At 37.2% G+C, this 24,086-nt stretch overlaps 1 long non-coding RNA gene across 1 annotated transcript; it reads right to left on the bottom strand.

The window, feature by feature from the left end:
* Positions 1–8,679: 8,679 nt before the first annotated feature.
* On the bottom strand, positions 8,680–23,822 carry LOC109549984 (uncharacterized). Its single transcript, XR_002176377.3, has 3 exons — positions 23,586–23,822; positions 22,183–22,381; positions 8,680–11,406 (listed from the first exon to the last, which is right to left on the bottom strand). It is a non-coding gene; the product is annotated as an uncharacterized lncRNA (long non-coding RNA).
* Between the last annotated feature and the right edge of the window lie 264 nt (positions 23,823–24,086).

The raw sequence follows: 24,086 nt of genomic DNA, 5'->3' as shown, positions 1-24,086 counted from the left end.
GAATTGTTTTTTCATGTTGTTGAGTAATGTAAAGCTTTTACTTGGTATTTCTCTCATTCACACAAAGTGGGGGATAGGGAATGACCTCTATTACACTAAAAACAGGAAGACAGTGGCAGTGTAAATTCATGTAGCCTAGGGTCGCTGTAATTTCCTCCCTGTTTCTCTTGGAGTCATGAACCTCCTACTCCTGGACTAGATCTTAGAATTTAGAGGGAAAATAGTTCATTTATTCCTGCTCCAACTGATATCAGAACTGTATAGAATTGTTAGCTATGGAATCAGTAAATTTATATCTCAGCTCAGGATCTTACTAGTTTTCTGTACATGAGTGTAAGAATCTATAAACTGGACTTGTTTTGAGGAATTCCAGGCTCTGGAGGTTTTATGGCATCTGGGTTCTTTTCAAGCAGCTGCACCTAACTGTCTTCCAAAAAGACCACCTCTGCTCCAACCAGAAGCACTGAGGCATCAACTTTCAGTACTGCCAGCCCAGTCTTAATGAGTACACCATTCCTGGTGGCTTTTCAAAAGCTGGATTTCATCGTATTTACCACCCTACACTCTGTCCACAAGGCTATCGGGGATTTGTATGAGAGCTATTTCTTAAGAATGGTGAATACTAGGAACCAGATAAAAGATTGCAGAAAAGAATGAGTACCAGTGGTTTCAGATTAGATATTCAAAATTTTAAAGGTTGCAAATAGGAGAATCAAGCCAACACTTTTTCAACACAGAAAAAGCCCTTATTTGTTGCAAACGCATGGCAATTGAGACAGAGCAGGAGGGAAAATTGAAGGCACTAAACGACCAGTCACTAAGGGAGCACGTTCCTACAGAGCATAAGTGGATGCCTGAGACTTCTTTCTGGAAGAGACTACCTTTGCTATAATAACTCCCTCTAAGACTTCTTGGAATTCTGCACCCTGAATCTTAAAATATAATGTTGAGGGACTTCCCAGGTGGTCCAGTGGTTAAGAACCTGCCTTCCAGGGACTTCCTGGTGGCACAGTGCTTAAGAATCCGGCTGCCAATGCAGGGGACACGGGTTCGAGCCCTGGTCCAGGAAGATCCCACATGCCACGGAGCAACCAAGCCCGTGCACCACAACTACTGAGCCTGTGCTCTAGAGCCCATGAGCCACAACTACTGAGCCCATGTGCCACAACTACTGAAGCCCACGTGCCTAGAGCCCATGTTTCACAAGATAAGCCACTGCAATGAGAAGCCTGCACACTGCAGCGAAGACCCAACGCGGCCAAAAATAAATACATAAATAAATAAATAAGAAAAGCTAAAAAGAAAAGAATCTGCCTTCCAATGCAGGGGACTTGGGTTCGATCCCTGGTCAGGGAACTAAGATCCCACATGCCCCAGAGCAACTGAGGCTGTGTGCCACAACTACTGAGCCTGCACGCTCTAGAGCCTGCACACCACAACTAGAGAGAAGCCCGCACACCGCAGCAAAGAGCCCGTGTGCCACAACTAGGACCCGACACAGCCAAATAAATAAATAAATAAAATATAAAAAACATATATATAATGTTGACAGCAATAAATTTTATAATAAAATATTTCCTTAGGATAGTCTTATTTTGCAAATGAAACGTGCACATGTCATATACTCCACATACATACATGCCATTAGTATCGCAAGGAGCAGGCAGAATACTATAAAATGCTCTCTAAAATGTATGTCCTTCAAAGAGTGGGTTGTCAAAGTCATCTTCCTGTAAAAGAATTGCATGTAAGTGGTTTTGATTGTCCAAACTTATTTATATCTATTCTTTCTTGTTATTCTCACTATGTCATACCATTTTACCTCCAGCTTCCACAAACGTGGATGGGAAGGAAGGTAGTCTGTAGACGACTAAGGCAAGAAAAGTTTAAGTGACGCCCTTAAGGTAATAAAGGTGGACCAGGTTCTCCAAAATAGGATGTTCCAATTCTCCCCTCTTCTTTGCACTAGATGAGGACTTATCTTTAGGACTTCATTCCAAGTAGCATAAATTTACACCAAGCAAATAAAAATGGCACAAATATGCCATTTTCTTTCCAAAACACACCATGAAGACTATTTAATAGAGATTGCTATAAGCAGCTTCTTCAAGTTTCCAGGATTTCTGTTGGAAACAAATAAAAATGAATAGAGACATTGGTAAGATTCTGTCACATTAGGATTATTTTCAATTTGACTGATGGACTATAAATAAGAAGCAGCTATTAGTAATGCATCATTAAATTGGGGACAGTAGGGTTCTGTAGGAATAGGGTTGGGACCAGTGCTAAATGAAATGTCCAGATTGACTCCGTGATGGAAAAAGTAAATAGCTGTGAGCACCGAAATAGAAACAACTGCAAGCACAATGGAAGATCTTAGGTGGAAAAAATTTAAATGGAATAAGATTTAATTTAGATTAATAACTTGCTCATGGGAAAGTAATTCCTATCTGAGTCATAACAAGCAAAATTATTCCAAAAGAAGAGTAAAGTAGAAAAAGGATTGACTGTAATGGTTAATATTTTCTGAGCATTAACAATGAACAAATCTTTGAAGAAATGTTTTAAGTTAAAACCAAGTCTTCAGAATTTTACCATTTTTAAATAAGCTACAAATTTTGGTCCCAAACTATGGTTTTATGCTCACCAGTTTGATAAAATAAATTACTGCCTGGGTGTCCCCATCCGTGACTTCAAATCACCTGATCAGTAGGTCCACCTTTATTTGATGCCTGGAGTTCAGAAACAAATGACCCCCAAGGTTGATAAGATCAACTCTTTCGAAAGTCCAAACAAACGCATTGCACTTAGACCCCTCCACTTCAAAACAGAAAACAAAGAGCAGTGAACTAGTTCCAAGGGTGAGGAGTCTGGTTTCAGCTCTGGTATCATCATTCACAAGTAAATGGCAAATACAAGACTGTAAACTTGGAAGCAGTTGATATTGCTTTTTTTGTTTGTTTTTAATATTCCAATGCACACAATTCACAAAAGATGCTCATAATGGTTACATAGTCAAGTCAAAATTAAGAAAACTCCATCTGATTGTTCGACAATTTTGACAAAAAATGAAAATGAAAGTTTTAGCAGCATGCCGTTAAGTCATGTGACAACAAATCCACTTCTTTCTTCCTTGTAACTAGAACCATTTACTGGTTATTATGCCAGCATAGCCTCGGTTTCTATTCAGGGTGGAGCCGCAAACATGAAAATTGAACAGGGGCTAAAACTGGCAGGAAACTTATAAATTAAGTTAGCATATTCTTAAGAATGGTTTATGTAGTAAATATGACCAAGTATACCAATGGGGTTTCTTTTAAGACTCTCGCTCCTTTCTATGCATTTAAATAAATATCTATTAAGTACGACAATTGTATGACTACATGTAAAACTCCCCGGAATGGGGAAGAGCCGCATCTCTAAGCCAGGGTTGCAGTGAGCAATTCTGATGCATGCAGAGCAGAAGGGGATCGGGCACTACAGGGCAGAGAGCTTTAATCAGTAAATAATCCATAGAGTAAGCTGTCGTGTAACAAGGTGTAATAATTTCTAGCTGAACTTGTTTAAAGTTTTCATTCTTGGTATAAAATAGATAATGAAAAATTTTTAATATTTACATTTCTACATAATGCGCTTATGTAAATTAATAATACGTGATTATCTTTATCTAGTGTTCAAACCTCCAAAAAGTATTGGGGTTGAAAAATTATCATTTGAAATCTTTATGAAAAACTAGGTACTGATATTTAATTTTATGACTGTCCATAGCACTCTCCAGTGCCAGCCCTTTCTGATGTCAGTGAACAAAATTTACTGAAGTATAATTTCTCAGAATTTTCCTTGGCAACAAATGACTTTAAGAAGTTAACAATAGTACCGTAGTGATGTTGTTTTGGATGACTTCAGCTCACTGCACTGAAACTGGACTCTCGGACAATTTTCACTGACTCAGTTCAGCCTAAATTCTTGTACCTCAGGTGTCATCAATAATTATTGCAGGGCTTCCCTGGTGGCGCAGTGGTTGAGAGTCCGCCTGCCGATGCAGGGGACGCGGGTTCATGCCCCGGTCCGGGAGGATCCCACATGCCGCGGAGCGGCTAGGCCCGTGAGCCGTGGCCGCTGAGCCTGCGCGTCCAGAGCCTGTGCTCCCCAACGAGAGAGGCCACAACAGTGAAAGGCCCGCGTAACGCAAAAAAATAATAATTATTATTATTATTATTGCAGGATAATGCTCCTGGATATCAAGGCATTTGAATGTCTCGATTAAACTTTTCCATCCAGAGAGTTCAAAATTGATTAAGCCCATTGTAATTTTGTGGAGGTGCCCCTAAGTTAGCAAAAAGGACTTACAGAAAATGTGCCTATACGATAGGTTTTAAAAAATTATTTTCCTCTCTAAATTTCACTGCAATGTCAGAAATATACTCTGTGGGTATACATAACGTTGACTTCAAAGTAAATATTTTGGCACGGCTGCTTGCTTGTTTTCTGAGGACATTTAGTGCACCTTGAGGTAATAATCGTCAGGTGTCAATTCTCTCAGGCACTATCTGAGAGGATGCTTTGAGCGTGACACCACAAGCTGAAACAGGCACCTCACCGTCCTGCCTGCGTTGTATCTTCACTCCACGTATAACAGACTCCTCACAGTGAAGGCAACAGAAGCCTGAAAAGAAACAGAAATGACTAGATCTGTTACTGAGCTCATACTGCTCGCCACACAACAGGCCAATAAATCGAGAGATGAGTTGCTGGGGCAAGGAACAGAGGCTTTATCCAGAAAGCCAGCAGACTGAGAAGATGGTGAACTAGTGTCCCAAAGAACCATCTTCCCTGTATTAGATTTCAGGCTTCTTTTATACTAAAAGTGGAGGGGTAAGGTCCAGGTTCCGGTCAGACTCCAGAGGGAATGTGTTAATTTCTTCCTTCCTGCAGCCATTCACAGGTGGGCTTGGCCAGGATGTTTCCTGTGAGCTAAACAAAGGTATTTTAGCTTAAGGCTCATTACCTGGAAGGCAAAGTTCCCAGAGATGGGCCACTATGTATAATTTAAGCTTATAGGCAACATCCCTTTAGCGACTAACTTCTAATAGAATACAAAGGTTCTTCCCTGTTACAGACCCAAGCATCCATGGATTGCAGACTTCTCATATTTAAACTCTTCTTACCTGTTTGTAAGTTCAGTCATTCAAAATGGTTTGTATTGTGGGGCTCGCCTCTGATTCTATTTACTTAAATATTATTTACGTTAAGTTCCCTCTACTATTTCAAAGAATAGCATGATATGAGAGCCTTTGATGATACTTGATGTAATGAGGTCATCAAACAATATTTGAAAGCAACTCGCCCACAATATGGAAAATGCAATTTCAGGATATGTTCCAAAGAAAGCCACATTAAGAAGTAGTGGCGTAGAGTATAGGCAGAGGGTGATATATTTTATATCTACTGTGTATAGATGCAAAATAAAAACACATGGGAGATACTCTTATAGGATTAGGAATATCCCCTCGCAGTGTTTGTTGTGAGGTCCTTCATACTCAAGATGACACTGAGCAGATAGATAGGCCCAATCGGTCTCTGGATATAAAAGTCACAAAAAATAGTATGATCCAGTGTATAAATATGATTATGGACAGTCCCTGAAAGGCATGTATTCCTGGATCCTAAAAAATCTGGTTGGCAGTTTTAAAGAATCATTTTGTAGCTCCAAAGTGTCAAGTTCAGGAACACACACGAAAAAAATTCAAGAAACATGAATCAAAACTATTGTTTCACATCACAATGATTAGCAAAATGCACATTTCTAAGTCTAAGTCAAGTTGCTTTCTTAAATGAGTAAAAAAAGAATTGCTTCTTGTAAGCCTGGATCATGTATCTTACACCATAGTGACTGACTACAGGTCTTGCACTTGGTAAGTGCTGTTTCCCCAGCGTAGAAAGTATTTGTACTTTCAAGGAAAATATCTACAGTGTCATTCAATATGACGGGTGAATTCTTGTTTTCATGATCTATCTATCTGGACTTGCTGAGTGTGACTCCAGAGCCCTCTTTTTTGCCCTCCTTCCTTATTGGATTATGAGCAGCCCAGGCAGGTCTCATGATGTCATAAAATCAGGCAGTAAGCATGTAATGCATCATAGATACTTCTTTATATATTACAGACATTTGAAGATTCATTAACTAAGATAATCACGTGAGAGTGACTAACACAGGGCCTGACACAGAGTCAGACCCTCAATAAAAGTTCATTTATTTCCTTCACTTCTTCCCACCCTCCTTCACTCAGTCTGGCTGTCTGACTGTCTGGCTGTCTCTCTCTTGTCTCTGCATTGCTACATCGGTGGAGACAGTCTAATCTCTTCATGATGGAATGAACATGATCATCAGCCTCAATTGTGGAATTTGGGATACGTAATGTAGCATCTGTCTGGGCTCTACTTTTTCTAGTTGCATAATGGAGAATTCACTGTCTGACCCACTGTTTTGCAAGGGGAAGTTGCAAGGATCAATAACATAATAGACAGGCTTTCCCTCTGCTTATTCTTTAGGGGTTTGTGACCTTTAAATATTTCATATATGCTTCTCCAGAGTCCACAATAATGCCTGTGAGGTTATACAGTACAGTTCAAGGATGAGTTCACATCTTACAACATCAGATACATATACAATTTAGGAATCTGTATGCAAGAAAAAAGTGCCAATGCTAACTTAGGTCCAAAAGTGAATCTTTCTATAGGATAAGAAAGAAATTATGACAAATTGCAAGGACTAAAGGCCAACAAGCACCATAAATGCCACAAAACCCAGAAAAATAACATAATGGTTCCATTCTTTAACTGTCTAACATCTCCCCCAAAATACTACTTTTTGGCTGCATACTTCTTTATATGCCTGTTTTATAATAGAAGAAAAAGAAAGTGCATTCTTTTATATAGCATGGTTGTCAGAAATTGTTTTTTACTATCAATAGTTTAGAAAAGCTTCAGTCCATTTTTCTCTTCAATGACAATTTTGATGTGTTGCATCATCTGGAACCACCGGACTCCATCAAGACAAGGCATATCAGATGAGCTAAAACAAAATCCTATACATTAGGATGTAAAAACAAGTGACACCACATGGTCATACTCATTGTTCGGAGCCCCATTACAGGCTTGCAGCTAAAAACACAGGAGTTCTTAAATGCTATTTTGCATGATTCACATCAAAAAAGGAAATTAATGGTGCCTTATTTTACAATTGCAGAAGCTGTTTAATCAAGTAGGATATTTCATTTTGACTAGATTTCAATGAGAATGGAATGCTCCACTTATAATTCTACACATCTAGGGATCGGAAGGATATCCCACAAACTAGTTCTGGCTCTTTACATTTAAAGTTTTTCTCTTTTCCTTCCATGACCTACATCCTCTGGTACCATAGGACAAGTCAATATTGCAATTTGACTTCTGTCTCTACACCCTTGGTAAAGACCCCAGGTGAGCTGGTAAAGTGGACAGTAAGAGAACTCAGGGTTATCTATTCCGACCCTGGGAGGGCGAGAAAAAACCTAACTACACATAAAAGCAACTGTGAAACACGTAAATAACCCCCTAGACCCAAACCAGCTGTATAGCCAACTGAACTCTCCCTTTAGCCAGATTCTCCAAAACGTTGATCCACCACTACCTTCATATCAGGGGAAGTCAGAAGGCAAACAGAGCAGACATGACTGATTATGGTGAAAATATACATATATACATATATACATATGTATATATATACATATATACATTTTAATTTGGCAAAAGCATGTGACCATGTGAACACACTCCTTGAGCGTCTCCCTTGGAAGGGATACATACACATGTGGGACCCAGAAGTGTAAAGCTTCATGAACTTCATGGTGAATCTGCCTCTAGTACAGATTTGAGGTCAGACACACTAAGATCAATCCTTTCCTAGTTTTATGGCATTCACTAAGTCCCTGAGCCAATCCAAACCTCAGTCTCTTCATCTGGAAAATAGATATGATAAAACTTGTCTTATATGATTGGTGTGATGTTTAAATGAAAATTTATGTATATAAATTTCATATTCTAAGCACTCAATAATTGGCAGCTATGTTTATTAGTAGATTAAATGCTCGGAATTTGTCACCCCTTATAAGATAACAAAACACTCTGCACTATTACCTAAAATAAAGCTTTGGTTTCCAACACCTACCATCCTACATCTGTTCATTTACTTTATTCTCCTATCCCAGAACACACCCTGCTCTCATCTTCTAATTCAAACCCTATGTGTGTATCCTTACAGACCCAGCTGAGATCTTGCCTGTTCTTTCTAGTTTTTCAGATTTTTAAGCACTTGTTGCTAAGTCTATTCTTTGACGTTTATAGCAGCACTGTCCAATAGAAATATAAGGTGGGTTATAAGGTGCATCTGTAATCTTAAATTTTATATAGTCAGGTTAAAAACCTATAAAGAATTAAAAGCAGGTGAAATTAATTTTAATAATATTTTAATTTAACCCGATGTATCTAAAATATTATTTTAACATGTAATCAATATTTTAAAATTATTAATGAGATATCTTGCATTCTCTTTATCATACTATGTGTTCTATATTCAGTGTATATTTTACAATTATAGCACATTTTTTTAAAAACATTTATTTATTTATTTTTGGCTGCGTTGGGTCTTCGTTGCTGCGCACGGGCTTTCTTTAGTTGCGGTGAGCGGGGGCTACTCTTCGTTGCGGTGTGCGGGCTTCTCATGGCTGTGGCTTCTCTTGTTGCAGAGCACGGGCTCTAGGCACATGGGCTTCAGTAGTTGTGACTCGCGAGCTCTAGAGCACAGGCTCAGTAGTTGTGGCGCACAGGCTTAGCTGCTCCACGGCATGTGGGATCTTCCCGGACCAGGGCTCAAACCCGTGTCCCCTGCATTGGCAGGTGGATTCTTAACCATTGTGCCACCAGGGAAGTCCCATTTATAACACTTTCAACTCACAATAACCAGATTTCTTTTCTTTTAATTTATTTATTATTGCGGTAACATGGCTTTATAATACATGTTTCATGTGTACCTTATATCTCTATTCTTTATACACTGCAGCATGCTCATCACCAAAAGTTTAGTTTCTATTCATTACAGTACCGTACAGATGATCTCCTTTACCCATTTCACCCTCCTCACCCTCCCACTCCTTCCCCTCTGGTAATCACTACCCTGTTCTCTGTATCTATGTGTCTGTTTTTGTTTGGCTGGGTTTGTTCATTTATTTTGTTGTTTTGCTTGTTTGCTTGCTTGTTTGTTTTTTATATTCTACATATGAGTGAAATCATATGATATTTGTCTTTCTCCATCTGACTTATTTCACTTAGCATAATACTCTCAAGGTTCATTTATGTTGTCACAAGTGTCAAGAGTTAATTATGGCTGAGAAATATTCATATATATATATATATATATATATAAAATGTATGTATATATCACATCTTCTTTATCCATTCACCTACTGATGGATACTTAGGTTGTTTCCATATCTTAGCTCACAATAACCTGATTTCAGATGCGCGATAGCCATATGTAACAAGCGCCTGCCGTATTGGACAGTGCATGTCTAGACCATGAATAGTTTGCAGCATACTATTTAATATGTGCTTATAGAATACTGTTATGTTTGCTGGTCTTTCCTGTGTGTCAGTCCTTTTCCAGCTAGTCTTTACATGCTTTGAAGAAAAGAATTCCCCTTAGAGTTCTGTATCTTGGGATGCAGTGCCCAAACACAGTGGTCATTCAGTAAGTTTTGCTGGTCAACAATTTGAATGCATTTTAAATCCCAGAAGGAAAAAAATGCCACAGATAATGTGATTTTTTTCCACTTGTGCTACATTTATTGCTCCATAAATGTGTTGTTTATCCCAGGATGTAAATTCTCAGAGTATGAGGAATAATGCCATTTGCAGTCCAGTATTAATAAATCTGCTTTGGCGTTAGTGTGAATAATGTAAAATGCAAAAACAAGGGGGAACAATGTACGTGGTAATGCTTTGCTTATGGAGTAAATGATCATATTAAGGTGTTTCTAGGTACGAATGGAGAGTAATATAATCTCACCACCACATCTAAAAGTGGGGCTCCAGTTTTCCAAATGTTTACTTACCACAAAAAATAGTAGTTCACTTTTGATTTGCAACTCTGCTGTGGAAGGAGAAGTAGCTTTCAAGGCACAACAAGGGAAGTCATACCCAGTGGCATTCCACATCTAGTGTGCTACATGACCCTCAGGTCTTTCCACAAAACTTTGAAACTTTAACATGGTAAAGAATTTGTCTCACCCTGGGCAAATTTTTTAAAATTCGGATAAGAATCAAGTTATTTAGAATAAATATAAAAGACTTTCACACCATATAAACCCATGTTGCAATAATAGTGTAGACTCATGTGGAAGCTAGATTTACAAACATAGTCTTTGTTTCGTATGGTCACATAAGAAAACACAGTTTATAATATGGAAAATTTCCAAGTTACGATGAAAGGAGCAGAGATTTTTTAAAAGGTATGACTCATCCAGTGAATCACTAAATATCCTGGAAAAGGGTATTTTGTCATTTTATAGTTATATTGGCTAAAAAAACCCACAAAACCTTGAAAGTATATCCTGATTATCAGGTTGACAACAGTCAGTGCTTTCCATATTATATTACATTATTTGACTGAAAATGTGTTTTGTCTTATTTCTTTTTCAGTATGTAATAAAGATAAGGCAAAGTAGAACACTCCAAAAAATGTACTGACGTCTGCTCTCATGTTGAAAAGCTGCCTCCCAAACTTATCCTATGAAATATGGTCACAGACTTAACAACTAAAGGTAACCTTAATTACTTCTCAATATTGGAGCATTTCATTTTATTTTTTGAAGCGCTGATACAGAGTGTATTGAATCGATTTTTCTATTTTAAATTGAGATCACATCTACATACTATTTTGCTCGTCTTCATGGGTACATTACTTCTAATGAGTGTAGACTTACAATAATTGGGCTCAATCACACAAAAACACACGCACACACTCACACTAATTGTTTTAAAACAGTAGTGCATAAATTATACTCCTCCTATAAAGCCAGCTTTGATTAAAACCTGTTCGTTTCAAAGCCCAGTCTGATTTTGAAGATGAACCAAGATACATACTATATGATTCTAAAATCTATTCTAGCCATTTCCTATGATAGTTTTCCTATCAAAATCTTAACAAAAGCCTTGAGCAAATTCCACATTCTCCATCAAGCCTTCCTGAACAGAGACTCCTCTTCATTCTCTGAATTCTCTTAGAAACTTCCATGTGCACTCGATCGTGGTATGTATCGTAATCTTCTACTCATTATCGTTCTTTTTCCACGTGCCTCCATCCGCGCTCTGCAATACAATCATAAGCTTCTTAAAGTATAGGCCATGTCTTATCCATCTCCTGTAGCTCTCAGCAGAGCCTTGAATAACTATTCAATAAATGTGCTAGAAATCATGATGATTTTGATCATGATTTACAGGAATATCATTCAGCAGACCAGTGATATGTTAAAGCCATGTCAGCCATTTTGAACATACAGTAAGAATTTTATATTTCTATCTATTCCAATTCCATCCCTTGACTATCTTTTTAAATAAAAATCCTTAATGTTTCATCAGCATTTTCCTCCCCAAAACTCAGGTTGAATTTATTTTAAAAAATTAAAAATAAAATCCGACGAGTCTAATCACATTCTAGCATCAAACAAAGCTTTTTCTCCCTTACAGTTATATTTTAATGTTTTTTAGTGTCTAACCATGTTAAGATTCCAGTGTACAAATACATATATACTGTGGGTTTTTTCCAAATTTAATAATATCCTAAAACCTAATTTTGTGTATTGGATTCATTTAAAATGTGGTTGCTACCCAACAATTTTGGAGGAAACTATATTACATCAGACGTAACATTTAAACTAAACCCAGAAGTTAAGACTATAAATAAGAAAAACAGAATGACTCCAAATAAGAAGCATGAAAGCCAAAGGAAGTTAACATGCAGCACAAACTCATTTGGCCTCATGAACACGCCACTCAATGGATGCAACTGTGAGAAAATGAAGCATGTGAAATGCACTGACCAAATGCAAGTGTGTGTCCTTACTGACGCCAGACTATAGAAATGGCTCAAGACTAAGAGGCCATCGATGAGAAGAAGGCTTGGATTAACTGTGGCCTTGAAGGTACCCCTGGAAAGTGAACAGCACTCAGTTGTGGGAGGTGCATTAACCTCTTCAGACCACTAGGGTTCAAAGTGTTCTATAAGGGGTAATTTATTAAATGGGTCCTAATTGCTTGTTAATGTACCTTCCAAAAGTCACTTCTCTATGCTATGATTAGGCCTGGGATTTGCCAAGTGCTGTCATTCTCTTTGTAACTCCATAATGGAACTCTAGGAAGTGGGAAGCTGACCCATCAGACAGCTACATATCTAATCGGGGTCCAGAGTCCTACCAGCAAAGCCAGGCAACATTTCATTTAACCCTCCAGCGTGTAAACACAGAGACTCAAAATTGATACACCTTGTAGTAAAATATGCCTTTTACTAAACGCGTATACATTTAAATAGAATATGGATAACTGGTTTTATGGTTTTGAAAAGAGAGACACATTTTTAGGGTTTGTGAATTTGTCCATTTCACTAAATTCTTTCTTGAAAATATAAAAGTAATCATGCTTTTTGTTTTCACCATCTACAAACAAATTTTCTTTTGGCCTTGTTGTTTCCTATGAAAGCCAAACAATGTGACTTTCTTACTGGGTTCCAACACAAAATTGCATCTGTTTTCACCAGTCATGCATTCGGTATCACTGATACACATCAGGACCACTTGGACACTGGCTTTGTTAATTAGCAAGGCCAGCAGAGGGAGTGCAAGAGCATTGTTACAAAAACAAAATCAAAAAAATTTTAAATGATAATAACAACTAGAAGTAGAAAATCTGAAATTAAACTACAGAGGATAAGACAGCAGAATCTAAATATGGAAGCACCTTGGTAATATCACAGAGGGAATAAGCTAGAGCTGAAGAGACAGGGCTGAGTCACTGCCATATTCCTGTTATATTCATGAACTCACCAAATATAGCTGTGCCTCACTTTTTTAGTCTTGAAAATGGCTAGCACAGGAACTGCCATTAAGAAAGGCTTTTGTCCTCCTTATGAAAGAGTGATTACTTAAAGGTTGAGAATTATTGTCACAGGAAAGAAGCTGATGCCATTTCTGTCTTTCAGGGCTGTGGGTCTTTTCTTAGATTTGACCAAGATGAAAAACACCTGGGTAGCATCCCCTCATGCCCTAAGAACAGAGGTTTGACTTGATCATGGAGTTAGACATACATCTTTTTAACGTGAATAAATAAAAATGATTAAGTTTCAAAGTAGCATGGGGATGCCTTTTCACAAGAGAGAAATTAGATATTCTAATCCCATACTTTGTTTTACAACTCCTATTTCCAGACTATTTAAAGAAGCTACACATTTTCCAAACATGTTTTCAGACTATTTGTTACAATGGAATTGTTTCAATCCACCACTCAATGGTTTATGGTTATTAGAACTTGAATTTTACCCTTAAGGTAATGTGCTAGAATTGTGTTTTCCAGAAGTCTCCAGTTGCATTTCTTATGAGATATTTTGTGTAGCCTTCATAACCACTTTTTTCCAAAGCGCATCTTTGAAAAAACGATAACCAAAACAAGTCAGGCTTTATACCATACTGAGCTAAATAAAATCTTTCTTTATTTTAGAAGTTTGGGATAATCTTGAGGATAGTGCAACTTGTCTGGAAGTTTGGCAGGGAAATAGTTTGGAAAGTAAATATTCAGTTCTGCTTTCTCCAGTAGATGTCACTTTCTGTACATACGATATCAAGATATGTAAGATGCACAGTATTCCTTACAATGATGGCAAAAAATAACTTTGAGTTCCAGTCATATATAACAATTTTAAAGCTTTCATTGGTATTCTCTAGTGTTAGGAAACTTAAGAAATAGTAAAAGCAAAGTGAATGCTGTTATTTAACCATCTTACATATTTCTGTTTAGCCTTAACAATGGCCATTAAGCATAACATATGATATAATATTGCTAGTGCCTTTTCAACAGTTAAATAAAGCTAAGTATTATCCCACATCACAGCATAAAATTAATTTGCCAAAAACAAACATGGTTCCTGAGTAAATAAGCAGTCATTAATAATACACTGCATACTTACCAAGAACCTAATTAAATCTGAGTTCACCTAACCTATTATGATTTTAAATGTTATTCTTCCTGTTCCTCGATATCATTTTGATATTCACATCAGCTCCATGTGTCTGAGGGATAAAATATGATTCTCTGAAGTGTTTCACTATACAGCAAGAAATATCAGCACTAGAATGAGAAAGAAGGAAGGAAAGAAAGAAAGAAAGACCTTAAATCGCATTTTTTTTGCGGGGCGAGGGTACGTGGGCCTCACTGTTGTGGCCTCTCCCGTTGCAGAGCACAGGCTCCGGACGCGCAGGCTCGGCGGCCATGGCCCACGGGCCCAGCCGCTCCGCGGCATGTGGGATCTTCCCGGACCGGGGCACGAACCCGTGTCCCCTGCATCGGCAGGCGGACTCTCAACCACTGCGCCACCAGGGAAGCCCTTAAATAGAATTTTTGTGGCATCCACATGTACAAAAATGAAAATCAAATTATGGAAGAATATTAATAGTTAGAATTAGGAATTAATTCTTCCTAAAATACTTTCCAAAATGCTCTTTGCATTTCTAAACGTAAGCTTCATTATGCTGTTCTATTTGTATTCCAACGCAGTTGAATTTGAGTTGCTTTAATAGATGACTTTGAAATGACAGAGGAGAGTACATTTTTGTTTCTTACTGATCCAGTCAAGATTTTGCTTATACCTACTGTTAACTTGAAATAATAGAAAAGGCTGCAGAGGCTTTTTAAAATGTTGACGTCTGGGTCACATCTGATTCCGTTGTTGTATTGACAAACGTGATTTGATAATTGTCAAATGAAGCTCAAGAGAAAATTAGTTAAACAATTACTTTTATTTGTAGATGCTTCAAACAAAAGATATGAAGTTTAGTAGCAAATAATGATAGGGTGCTAGAAACAAAAATGTCCTAAGAAGGCAACATGGGCATGTGGCTTTTACAAAACAAAGGAATCTATCTGGTCATCAAAATAAACAACATTCAAAATGGTCTCTTTAGGTTTTAAATATTTTGTGCAGAGAGTAAACCCAAAAAGCTCGATTCTTATCTGAGGGAGAGATTTCTTGACTTGTTAACTGGGAAGTTCTGCTACCTTTCTTGTGTATACTTGGTTAAAACAAAGAGATTATAGGGTTTTGGGTAATAAAAGCATTTAGAGGCTTTCACCTTTAGGCTACTGATTCAGCTCCAGTTCAGGTTAAAGACACCAAAAGTCATGAATGTTCCCAGGCCATAGAGTTTACTTCCAATTCCGCCTAAATTCGGATCCCACTTCATAATAAAGCCTAAGGCATTTTTCAACTACTCAGAGAAAACATTGTTTGAACAGGAAGAATAGAAACAAACACATAGTAATGACTGAGGTGAATTCCTGAGGAAACAGACCACTGGTAACTCAGCTGAGCATTTTCAAGAAGAATGATATCACCTCTGCATTTCCAGTCTTATATTAGTATTGATCAACAAATAAATGCTAATCTAGAATTTTGAAAGGAAATCATGCCACAGTAATTATCTTGAAAACCAAGATCACTGGTTGATAGCATGTGGCTGAATTACTATGCTTTGATCTGAACTCAGGGAAGAGCCATGCAAAACATACACCCTACAGCCAGTTGTGGGTAGTCTTTTCCTGTGTTTTACACAGGCTGTTCGTACCACCAGTCCTATTCAAACAAGAAGTCTCTGGAAGAGTAGAAATTCCTTAGCACCATGCCTATGTCTTTTTCTGTTTTTATACTTCCCTTTTCCCCATAGTACTTAATGCCCTATTTATTAAATAGATTGGAACAGAAAACTCAGGGCACTGAGAAATAGTCAGTTGCTTAATTCCACAGCCCTAATATTTTTAAAATTAGGATATCATTACTATTATTTGTACCATGTTATATAATTCTTTCCTGTAAGTGATTTATCAAAGAATAAATGAATTAAAAATAAGATTTATAGCAGACATGTAAGATACATAAGTAAGTAAATAAATAAGATAGACATGTATTCTTCTTCCCTCTCTTTCTCCATAGATAACATTATCTGAATTTTGTGTTAATCAGCCCCTTCCTTTTCTCTCTGTTTTGGAATAATATAAATGCTTCATAAGGATTTTGAGTATTGACTATTTGTTTAGAAAAATACAATAAAACATTTGAGAAAATTGATGCATATAAGCAATTTTGATCAATTAAATACGTTTATTCGATCAAGATGGTCTGTATTATTAGACCACTCAATTACAAAAAAATCAAAATTTTGTGGAGTGTAAGAATGCTTCTATCTGCATATATCACTAAAATCTATACAGTGCTATAAATTGTACTTTTAGTAAATGATGCTTTCAAATCATATAGTAAAAAAAACTTTAGATTCCAGAAAGGATTTCTAGGGAAATGTGTTATATATCCTTTTATGTAGGCTTAAAAACCTTTTTTTAACCTGTAAGGTTTACAAGATCCCTCATCCAAAGATGGGATCAGGGTCTAGATGACTGATTACACTTCTGAGTAAACTATTAAGGAGAAGATTCCTCAAATTACCTAGCCACCCCACCTGGGTAGCATCTTGAGCCCTGGCTCAAGATGTGGAGATGAACAAGTCCTAAAGGGGTGTGGAGGGTATGTCCTCGGGGTCCCCTGTGAGGAGGGGCTGGAGAATAATAGCATGAGACCAGAGGATCCCTGAGGCATCCTGCCCTTTCATCTTCCATCTCCTTTCCTCCTGCATTCCTAAGTGGACTCCAGGCCCAGTCCACCACCAATCATAGCAGAACCCAATTCTGTCATTACTCAGCAGCACCGTAACTCCCAGTATGTCCCTGCTTTTTTTTTCTTTTCCAGAACATCTCCCCTGGGCACACGGGCACATCCCATCTTTGGATCTTGTATCAACATCACCGACCTTGGAGGTACCTTTTTACAATTTAAGATGGGACATTCATTTAGCATTAAAGAGATTTTAAGTCAAAATTTACCAATAAGGGATAGCTTATTTTTATTTTAAATGAAACATTAGGTGATAACTTAGATTTGTACTAAAGTTAGAGCATCCTAAATTCACATATATTATCAGCATGGGTGTTCTTGAATTTTGTTTAAAGTTATTGAGAAGTATCTCAAGCCAGAACCCTAAAACAGGAAAATGAGACATTTAAGGCATTGGTTGTTAAAATTGTGAACAAACCCTTGATAGATTGATTACTAATGGCAAGTATGACAAGGGTGGCCACAGATTTAGGAATAGCATTACCACCTCAGTAAAAAATAAACATGAATCTTACTAATTATTAATTTCATTGGATTTAATATTAGTGGATTAAAGTCTTGTGTAATAATTTATTCAATACATTTCAGAAGTATTTTGAATTTCTTATCCTTTAGTTTATCTCACTGCCACACTTATTCCCTACTTTTTTTTTTTCCTGCCACCACCTCACAAACTAAGTCCTCAGGCTCTCTTTTGCTTGAACTGTTTTCCGTGTCTTCAAAGTTTATTTTATCCTTCAAATTATTTTCTATGGTACTATGAGACAAAGCTTTGTAAACTAGAGTTCTTTTTTTGCTTCTCTTTTGATGAGTCCTAATTTTCCATGGAAATAATTCAAACTCTTTAGTATGGTATGTAGTAAGTCTTCTACTTAATTTTCCAGCCTTTTCCCCAACTACTGCAAAATCTATACAATTTCTGTATCTAATGTAATCTTTTTCATGTACCATGAAATCCCCTTCACCTATGATTTTCTATCTTGCCCTTGTCTCATTCTGGATTTTTGCCTGAAATCCTACTGCTCCTCCAAATCAAAGTACAGATTCTATGCGCAATCCTTCCATTAATCCCAAATCCTTAGAGCTTCCAAAGCACTTTGGTCATGCTCATATTACAGCATTAATCATGTGCTGTCTCACATGTTAATTAAGAAGGTTATAGGTCTTATTAACTCCTCTGCTCCCTGGATGAGGTTCATGCATGACACCCCCTTAAATGTAAAATACCACACAATCAGCACAATATTTGTTGCATTAAATTGAAGGTTGAATATAGATGTCAAAAAAAGAGGACCACTATCATTGTTTATGAAGGTATTGAAAGAAAATTATTTTAGTGTAATCATAAGGAAATTTGTTGTAAATTTACTACTCTTCACTTTTTCAAAGAACATTCATTTTGAGTATTTCAAATCCCAGGACTAGTTCTGTACTGAGAATTCAAACATAGTTCATACCCAGTCCCCGCCTTCTAAAAACTCAAGACCAGGGCACTTCCCTGGTGGTCCAGTGGTTATGACTGCATGCTTCCAATGCAGGGGGTGTGGGTTCGACCCCTGGTCGGGGAACTAAGATCCCACATGCCGCGCAGCATGGCCAAAATAAATCAATAAATTTAAATAAATAAATAAATAAAAGCTCAAGACCTAACAAGGAAGCCAGTCACACAAGTACAATTAACTATTGATATAATAACAATGCTATAAGTATCCCAGAAATGTTTGAAACAAGATGCCCTAAAAGCACAAAGCAATTAATTCTTGAAGAAAGGAGGTAGTAACAGGTTGTGGACCACCTAAGGATCTCTGATGTGGACCTCGAAAGAGAAACAGCTACTGGACAAATGATGGAGAATCCACACTTGGAAGAGGCATGTACGTGGTACATTCCTACATTCCTTCCATTTTGTCTTTTCTAGGCCTCCCTTCTTTAAAGTTTTAGGGACTTTTAAAAATAACCTCTATTTAAAAGGAGAAGTCACAAGCATGAAAATTCTTGCCACCTCAATATTCACTGGAACAGTTATGGAACAAATTGGTTGCAAATCAAACTAGCAAATCATAAAGCATCTTGGCAATCATTATTTTTTTAATTCAGTGTTTTCAAATTTTCTAAGTCATTTCCCTTTCCTCAAATTAAGTTTTGCTAAGGTCTATATGCAGTTGAGGAAAAAAGTGCTGGTGTTTGTCCTGAGTTCCACCAGCTAGTCTTCCCTCCCCCATCAAGACTTGCTGATTTCTCACAGACCTAGGAATTTAGGGGCATGGTTTGAAAATTGCTGCTTCTAGACCAGCCACTTCCCTTATAATTGAGGAAACAGAGATCTAAAGAATATGAAGTACCTTGTACAAGTTCATAGCAGCAGTTAGTGGCAGAATAGGATATAGAAGTCCCTTAACTGCCACTCCACTGCTCTTTCAAGATAAAATTAGTTCTATTTACATAGCAAAATGAGCATGAGGTCCAACAGTCTCCCAAAGTGACATTTAGGACAGAGAGAGACTCTTTTTCATGATAAGACAAGACTTCATTGGAATTCAGTAAGTCGGTGTTAAGTAATTCAGAATCAATGCTAAGTCTTTTATTTTATTCTATCTTTCCTCCATTTTGATATTGAATTATGAGAAATGACAGCTCCCAGGCCCTCTAACTTCTTGATCCTAGACAAGGGAGATGGTTAAAGAAATTCATCTTAGTGATGGCACTGACTAGTCAGGCACTTTCCTGCTGTAGAAATCAAAGTTTCATGTATTATCTCCCCTAGTTTAGAAAGGCAAGAAAATACAAAGACCAAATGATTTTCTTTTCATCACATAGATTGTGAGGAAGGAGAACAAAATGTCTAGATTCCTTGACTAGTCCAGCATGTTATGTTTTACTTTAGAGATTAAGTGATTTTTATGCATATATACATACTTTGTTATATATATTTTGTGTGTATATATATAAACATACACATATATGAAGAAGGACTTAATCAAAATAATAAAATATATATGTGTTGTAAATTATCCTCCTTGTCCAGAAAGGTTAGTAAAACTTTGACCTAATGGAACTAAAATAATGTTGGAACTATATAAAGGAACTAAATAGATGGACCTACAATAAAAGAAACATATGTGTTTTTCTGTATAGACCCCTGCTGATGGGAATCATTAAATAAAATATTGTAGCTAAACAATTTAAAAGAAATGTGGATAATTTAAATAGCCTCATAATAAAACATGACAAACATTTGCTGAAAGGAGTAATGGAGATGCTTGTTTGTTAAGACAAACGAGTTAATAACTTTTGAGGGAAATTTTTAGCTATAGAACCAAAATAACAAGGTATTGTTTACAAATATAATGCTAAGCTTGAGCTGAATCAAAACTGACAAATGATGATTTGCAGACTTCACATAAAGTCTTTAAAAATTACCAAGGCCATTGCTTTTGGAAGTTATGGATACTGTTGATTATTAATAGCGCAGAAGTCATCTTACCTTCTTCCTAACAGAGCAGGGAATTGGAGACAATGCAAAATTCTCTCTTTCTAATTATACCACATCTGGATTTCACCTCTACAGTCTAGATGTCTGCCTGAAAGCATGGCCCAGCAAGAAGATGTAGATTAATTTTCTAAACAGACCACAATCCCCCAGCCTCTTCCAAAATTAGTGCTATTGTGTGCCACGATTTTCACATGATGTCACTAACTTCATCAATCATCCTGGAAAGCAGACAGAACACAATAAAGAGGCCGGCAGAGGAGGGTATCTTGAAGAAATACTTCATAACTTACAGATAGTAACCCCAATAGAAACTTCAGAGAAAAATTCATTGGAAACATTTCTGCTTTAAGACAGGCCCTGAACAATTCTTTAATTTGTAAGTCCTACCATTTTAAATATTTCTCCATATACAGGCAATGCGTGCATGCACACACACACACCCCAAAAAGCCACTGGTATAAAAGAACCAATAATAAATTAGTAACTAGTTATTTGCTGAACAAAATAAAAACACCTTTATTTAAATTACAGGGTTGCCTATATTTTACATCTCAAATTATTTCAAAATATTCTTCCAAATTGTTCTCATACGTTGAATTCATCTGCTTCCTTCTAAGTAGAAAAACATTCGTTAAAACTATATGGTCTCCAATGGAAATGATTTTATCATGAAAGGTTTTAAGTTAAGCCATTCTCTAGTCATGTATGCTGCTAGATGATAATCTTTATTTTAGAGACCAACTCTGTAGGAATTGTTGTATATTGAATTCTTTTTATTAGAGCAAGGGGACTTCAGGCATAGTCTGAAACTCTGTCTCGGAAAAGGAAACTCTGTCTTGGTGGGGTGGGGGCGGGGAGTAAGATGTCCAACCACTTTCTGCGTGACTGGTCTCCAAGTGCATGATGAAGTGGAAAAATATAACATACAAAAGGGATATTTACGTATCTTCCTTCTTCATCAGATACACAGTATTTTTTCTCCCATGTCACGAAAATTGTAACTGCAATTTACTAGTATATGCACAAATTGCTATTGATTTAGCGATGCATTTCTTTGATGTCCCTTGCCTTAACCTCATTTATAAAGCTGTTTTGCATTATTTCAAACTGTCAATGATTTGTGACTCATGAATATTCAAGTCTAATTTGCACTTACCTTTTTGGTATGCATGCCTACTTGCAATATGTCTCTACATTTGCCCTTTTGTTTTTATCTGTGGATTGTTTTATTAAAAGAATACTCCTTTAAAGGTATAGTAAGTCTGTTTAAAAACAACAGGAGTGGTTGATGATTGACTCTTCTTGGTCTCAGTACACTATCTCTATATTTTGCTACTTAGCAAGTTTAGTCATTCTGCAAAGGTGACTCTAGTATTAAAACAGCCATACTTTTGCTGGTTGATGTCAATTTCAGTGAGTTGTGTTTAGCTTTGCTTGGCTGTGTGTCTCTAGTAAAGAATCAACTATTTTTAGATGAACTTGAGCCTTACAAAGAAAGAAAGAAAAAGAAAGAAGGAAGGAAGGAAAGAAGGAAGGAAGGAAAGAAGAAAGGAAGGAAGGAAAGAAGGAAGGAAGGAAAAAAAGGATTATTTCTGGTAGAAAAGCAAAAAGTTCATGCAGAATTGAGCCCTTCATGTCAGTGTGGATCAACTTTTCCACTTACCTTGTGGAATGCAAGAAATGAAACCTAATGCTCTCAAACACTAAAAAAAACCCTTTTAGATGTCTTTCAGATGATGATAGCTAAAAGAGACACCTAGGACTTTGTGGATTGCTGGCATGTCACTAGTGATTGAAGGTCCAAAACAGCAGAGCAGGGAGCCACCTGCCTATGGAATGGGCAGAGTTTCTTCTTGAAAAACCTGTTCAGGGACAAATGGAAAGTGTCATATGAAAAAAAGAAAAAAAAAGGAGTAAAGAACATTTCTTTTGTAATTGATTTCTGGACTCAATTGTGATTTCTGAGAACATCCAAACAATGAAATGCCCTACTTTGCCAAAAAAGAAAAACATTTTCAAATATTTATTTTTTCATGCCAATAGCTAAAATAGAAAGAAGTTAATAATATTGACAATGCAATAGTTGGTGTTTCCTTAATTTGTGTCATGTTCAATTTCTAAACCACCTACAAAGCTACAAAGAAATTGTTGATCACCTATTGCCTTCCATCACGCAATAACGTTGTCCCCACATTCACGAAATGATGCTGCATAAAGTATGGCTGCGGGTCTTGGGCCAGCCTATCGGGCAAACAACATATTTTTCTTTTTACAAATTTCTCATTGTCCTTCAATTGTACATAGTCCCTCAAGAAATAGGATCTCCTTCCAAAAGCCACTAAATTTCTAACTAATCTCTTTTGTAGTCATTTTTTCACTTAGAAAACCAATTTTTTAATTACTGGGGAAATGTTTTGCTGCCATGATATTTTATTGTTTGTGTGTGTTTAAACAAATGTCCTTTATTTTTAAAAAGTTCATAATTTTCCCACGTTTATAATTTTCTTTATGATAGTGATATCATTATTTCCTTCATTTTGAAAACCAAACATCACAGATTCGCTGGAACCCACAACAGGCTACCCAAAGTGACCCCTCAACAGTATGCTATTGTTGTTGATACATCTAAAAGGTTTATTACATCCTGATCTCTGACTCATGATCAGAGAACTCTGTTCTGGAAGATAGAAAACTGTTAGGAACAAGGGTTCTCGCATTATGTTCCTCGATTCTACTACTAACTAACTGTGTAAATTAGAGTTGCCTAATCTCTGAGAGGCTTTATATTCTCGTCTAGGATGGGGAGAATAATAGTGTCTACCTTAGATTGTTGTGAGAATTAAATGAGAGTATTCAGATACAATGCTCACCACACTGGCTAGCCACTGGTCAGTGCTAAATACGGAACAGCTCTTCCGAAAGCCCAGTGTTTGCCAGAAGTTGTACCTAGTTTCTGGTCAACTCTATTTTAAACTGAGAAAAAGTTGTCTTCCCAGAATCTAACCCTCTCCCTCCCACCCCACCCCCATTTTGTACCAGTAACACAGCTAAAGTGTTTGCTCCTACCTTCAGGACTGGGTCCTCCTCTAACCAGTAGTTGTTTCAAGACACCTGGTTAAGCCTGGTTAAGTCTTCTGCAAAGATGTACGGATGAGACGTGAGGGGAAGTTTGCTGGGGCCTTCTCAAATTTTTTGCACCTATCTTCCCACAACAATATCCAAAGAAAGAGAAACAGGCTCTCTTCCTCCGGGTTGTTGGGGGAAGATACGAGGCTCAGAACTGCTGAGGTCATCTGGCTCTCAGCCTGAGGATAAATTTGATGCCCATAAGAGGGCAGAGCCAAGAAAACTGAAAGGAAAGAGAGACGGAGCCTGCTTCACTTCTTGCCAGTGACATAGCTTTATTCCCTTATTGCTCAAGCCAGTCTGAATTGGGTTCTCTGTTACTTGCAGCCAAAAACGTTCTGATTCAGAGAGGCAGCCAAAAAACAATGTATTTTACATATTAGCTCATAGCATGACACTCATTCACAGAGCAGAGCAGTCCAGTGCTTGGAGTTTACATGA

This window comes from Tursiops truncatus, chromosome 2, assembly GCF_011762595.2.
Source record: "Tursiops truncatus isolate mTurTru1 chromosome 2, mTurTru1.mat.Y, whole genome shotgun sequence".
NCBI lineage: Eukaryota > Metazoa > Chordata > Mammalia > Artiodactyla > Delphinidae > Tursiops > Tursiops truncatus.
Note: the sequence above shows the minus strand (reverse complement) of the source record. Positions and strands in the feature narration are given on the sequence as shown.